At 38.3% G+C, this 5081-nt stretch overlaps 1 protein-coding gene across 5 annotated transcripts in view; it reads right to left on the bottom strand.

Moving 5' to 3' along the window:
* The window catches only part of WDR33 (WD repeat domain 33), a 111246-nt gene that overhangs the window by 75288 nt on the left and 30877 nt on the right, over positions 1-5081 (bottom strand). Inside the window, exon 1 of one of the 5 annotated variants that reach the window (XM_014550398.1) lies at positions 4816-4828. The exons of the other annotated variants lie outside the window; for them this stretch is intronic. The gene's annotated coding sequence lies outside the window, so the exon portion shown is untranslated. Of the gene's footprint in view, positions 1-4815; positions 4829-5081 lie in introns of those variants that run through there. 5 annotated transcript variants of the gene reach the window in all.

Genomic DNA, 5081 nt, shown 5'->3' with positions numbered 1-5081 from the left:
GTGGAATCAATGGAATCATCACTCAAATATGTGTGAAAATCTCCATCAAGTATATCCAAAATGTCTTCATTTAATTTTTGAATGTGCTGATTTTTTGGACAAAGAATTGCATATTTAGATATATTTTTAATATTATCTATAGATATACTATTTCCAAAGGTAGATTCAATAATAGATCCATTACAAGTAATTTCACAGGGGATTTCAATAATATCCATTCCTAAATGAAAACTGCTATCAAGTTTGCCATCTCCAAGTTTTACTAACCATCCACTATAAGCAGAATCCTCTGATCTCATATTGCTTGCTGTAAGAGACAACTTCCTGAAACATCCCCAAATATTGCAGTACTTTAAACTCGTTTGTACTATGGCCGATCGCATAACATGCGGTACAATACTGAGACATTGTCAAAAACCCCCTCCAAGGAGAAGAACTTTCCAACCAAATACAACATTCAAATTCATAATTTCTCTTAGTAATCTGTCTATGGCGTTTATAGCATAACTGGATGCCATAGTATATTCATCAATGAGAAGTTGGGTTTTTTTAATAGTTTTAGCAACTTCACTGTTTATGTCATGTCTAGAAATTGAAGTTTCATTTAATGGAATCGGTAATTTATATTGGGAATGAAAGGTGCTTACACCAAGAAGTAAATTTGCAGCAATTCCTGTAGACGCTGTGGGTAAAACAGTACCATCACGACCTCTAATATAATGTATTAAAACTTTATAAAGATATGCCTCCATGCTCCGAGGGCCGGTTCCCGCCTCAAACCTCGCCCTCCCGGGAAATAGCTCAGGGAGGGCACAGCCCTTGGCAACACGACCCAGGACTTAGAGCCTCCACGCTCCGAGGGCAGGTTCTGCCTGAAACCTCAACCTCGTGGGGAAACAGCTCAGGGGAGGGCACAGCCGTTTCCAAGACGACCCCTGCAGGACAGACTTCCTTCTGGTTGGCCGAGCCTTGGTCGTGACGCATTACACCCAGGGTTTTTATATAAATAGATTACCTTGCTAAAACTTAACTAATTCTACAAATTTGATCCAAAATTAATTCAGTGGAAAGCACCAAATACTTCACATAATTGAATAAAAAGAGCTCTAAACTGGATTCAAGCAGGGTAAAAATGAAGCTCTGCATCAAAACAATCCTATGGCCTGGAGGGTCATGACTGGGACTATAGTAGTTTTTCTTCAAACAAGAAGTCACACCCTACTGGTGTTTCCTGAAATCAATGTGGCTGACAACCAGCATTACTTTAATAACTAAAAAAATAACAAAAAACAGAATATATAAGATTGAACTGCACAGTTTAAAGAAAAGAAATGCTTTTGTGAAACTTCTGTTTCAGTTGTACATGTATGTACACTGGGTCACAATATAAAAAGGCATTTTCTTCCTTTTAATCTGTCAAAAGTGAAAACAAATGGCTTAATGTTAACAAACCATTAAGTGAAAACCCAGGTTTCCTATCCATGCACCTTCCACTTATGATCACTTAATTCCTGCTGCCACTGTGTATCTACAGCCAAAGAAGTTCACACATAGCATCTGTCCAGTGTGGGTATTATGCCTGGCTACCCTCGCTATGGCACCAGAGTCGAGTCCAATTATCAAATCCAACAATTCTTAGCATGTGTCAACCACGAATCAGATCTTCTGATCAGCAAAACAAAGCTTGTTTTCCCAAAATGAGATCAAACAATTCTAACCAAAAGCAAATTATGGATGCATTAAAATATCTAGGATAGCAAGTACAATTATTGTAGGGCTTTTAAAAATAATAAAGGTTTTCAGATCCCCACTCCCATTAACAAAATCCTGGTGCCCAAAGTCAGAACTTCAGCCTGGGAACCTCTATTTTAGATTATGCATCTCCAGACCAGTAGAACCTGGGATGGATAGTATACCCTAAAAGAGATGTGATATCTAATCTGAACTTTGAAAGGATTTATGTGAGTGATAAACAAGGCCAGTAACAAAATGAGCAGCATGTTCTCTTCTTCACTGTCCAATCCTTACTAAATGTGAACCCTGAACAAATCAGGAGAAATTATATTGAGACCATTTAATCTTTTAATAGAATAAAATAGACAATAGCTGTTTAAATAAGTGGATTTTAAAAGTTCACATGATCTTGTCCTGGACAGGTAGCTCAGTTGGTTAGAGCATCGTCCCAATACACCAGGGTTGCAGGTTCGACACCTGGTTGGGCCACATACAAGAATCAAACAATGAACCAATGCAACAACAAATTGATGTTTCTCTCTTTCCCTTTCTCTCTCTCTCTCCCTCTCTCTCTCAAATCATTCAATAAAAATAAAAAGTTCACATGATCTTGACTGTTCAGATACACAAACCTATCCAGGTTACGTTACCACATACTTCCATTTAAATGACATTGCTGAAATAAAATGACAGTGGTGGTGATTAGTGATTGCCAGGGGTTAGGGATGGGGTACAGGTGTGGTTATAAAAAAGAAACCCCTAGCTGGTTTGGCTCAGTGGATAGAGCGTCTGCCTGTGGACTGAGGGGTCCTGGGTTCAATTCCAGTCAAAAAAGAAACCCTTATAGAGATGAACTGTTAAATATCTTGACTATGGTGGTGGATACACAAATATACACATACAATGAAACTGCAGAGAAACACACACACACACACACACACACACACACACACACAAATGAACAGAAGTAAAACTCAGGAAATCTTAAATAAGATCGGTAGATTATATCAATGTCAATACTCAATTTATAATACTATGTTTTGAAAGTTGATACCATTGGGAGAAACTAGATAAGATATACAGGATCCCTCTGAATTATTTTTTGCAAATTTAACGTAAAATTACCTCGACAAAAAAATCAATGTTAAAGTGCTAACATGAGCAATTCACAAGTTGGTAAGATCAAACAGCCCATGCTGAGAGACACATACTGGTATGGAATAGTCAACTTAAAGGCAAGCATTTTAAGACTGCTACCATAAATTTGTTGATGACTAAACTTGACATTAAAAATCAATTTTAATTAACTCTGGATGTAGAAATTTTCCAACTTTTACAGCTTTTAACCATAGACTTAGCTGCCTTCATAACTTGTAGTAAGCAGTTTCCATTGTATACTTAGCCATAAAGTTACTTAAACTTTTTAGTAGATAAAAAGTTTAATGCACAGACCAGTTTAATGTATCTTTACTTGATACCTTACTGGGCTTTTTACATTTAGTTTTCTGCACCCAATCAAAAGCTGACTTTAATATATAGTGCATATATGACCACAAATCTGGCTGTCTACTTAATTAGAAAGTAACAACTCAATATCTCAAAATGTGCTTCAGGGATAAAGAAACCTGTACCATCAATTGTTCTCAAAGGAGATAACAGTCAGCAAGTTATTGGGTGTGGTTTTCCCCCTGGTCACTGGCATAGGAAAGAGGGTTTTCCCCTTTTTCCCTTGTGCTTTAATACATTAAGTTATCAACTATTTAAACCAATAAAAGACAAACTAATTCTCACTGGATTATTGAATTCACCTTTGCAAAAGTAAACAAAAACGATGTCCCATTTTCTAGATAAGGTAAGTAAACATAAAGTGACACCCCTAACCCAAAGTTGGAATAAGGAATTCAAAGTTTCAAGTATGAGCTGAAACCAAGAGTTTCCAAAGCCAGGCTTGAAGGTTCTCATTTTCATTCTGATTTAATGGTGTGGGAAATAAACTGGGCAGCAGAGATTTTTAAAAGCTCCCAGGTAATACTAAAGTGTGGCAAAATTTGGGAACCACTGGACTAAGTAACTTGGATGACTTACTTCTGAAAATTTCCTTATACCAGCAACTTCTTACAACTTTTTATTTCAGGACCTCTTTACTCTTAAAAATTAAGAATTCCCCCAAATTTGTTTATTGTAGTATTTATATCTATAGATAGTTGTCATGTTAGAAATTAAAACAGAAAAACACAAAGTAATTCATTTTAAAACGATAAATTCATCACTTCCCCTAAGCAACCTGAGGTGACCTCTGAAAATGGTTCGCTATTCACTCAACCCAGAAACCCCCCCCACAAAGTCATGAAAATGAAGATTCAACTTTAAGAACACTTGTGACACTAACCCGAGCCATCAATGGTATGCATATCTGAAAAACCACCAAGTACCTGAAGGATATCACTTTACAGAAGCAATGTGTGCCATTTTATTCTGCCGTTACGATGGTGGAGTTGGTAGGCCAGTGGGACTAGACCAGGGGTGGGGAACCTTTTCTCTGCCAAGAGCCATTTGGATATTTATAACATCATTTGGGGGCCATACAAAATTATCATCTTAAAAATTAGCCTGTTCTATTTGGTCAAACATTAACTCACCTCAACGCCTTGGCAGGGCCAGACCAAATGATTTCACCAGCCTTATATGACCCGAGGACCAAGACGTTCACTACACCTGGGCTAGACAAAGGATTAGTGGTCCAAAAAGAGTGGATTTTTGCTGCACATGCCTAAAAATGCAGAGTAACGCTGAACTTAAGGGTTTGAATATAGATTCTCTAGTCATTGAGCAAATCCAGGTGAACAAAGCCCCCAAGACATGGGATAGAACTTACAGAGCTCATGGGTAGATTACCCCACACATGAGCTCCCTGCCACACTGAGAGGATCCCTACTGAAAAAGAGCAGATGGTTCATGAACCAGATGAGGAGGTTGCACAGAAGAAAAAGATAAGCCAGAAGAAAGTGAAGAAACAATAACTATGGCCCAAGAGTAAACTTAACATAACATGCTAGTAAAAGTTTTGAAAAAACGATAAACTCATTATAATAACTATCCCTCCCCAAGAAATAGTGAGAAGAATGGCTTTTTTAAATCTATATAATAAAGAGGTAATATGCTAATTTGTCCATTACAGTGTCCCAGTCACCACGAGTCTGTGGGCAGGGCCAGGGGCGGGGACTTCTGCCCCCACCGCTGTCACGCTACCTACGTCACACACTGCCTGTGTGCATCCAAGGTCAGCACTGGTATGACACTGCGGGGGAGGGAGAGGGGCTGGGCTTGACGGGGTACCTAAGTCCGCA

Source organism: Myotis brandtii, unplaced genomic scaffold, assembly GCF_000412655.1.
Source record: "Myotis brandtii unplaced genomic scaffold, ASM41265v1 scaffold600, whole genome shotgun sequence".
Classification (NCBI taxonomy): domain Eukaryota; kingdom Metazoa; phylum Chordata; class Mammalia; order Chiroptera; family Vespertilionidae; genus Myotis; species Myotis brandtii.
Note: the sequence above shows the minus strand (reverse complement) of the source record. Positions and strands in the feature narration are given on the sequence as shown.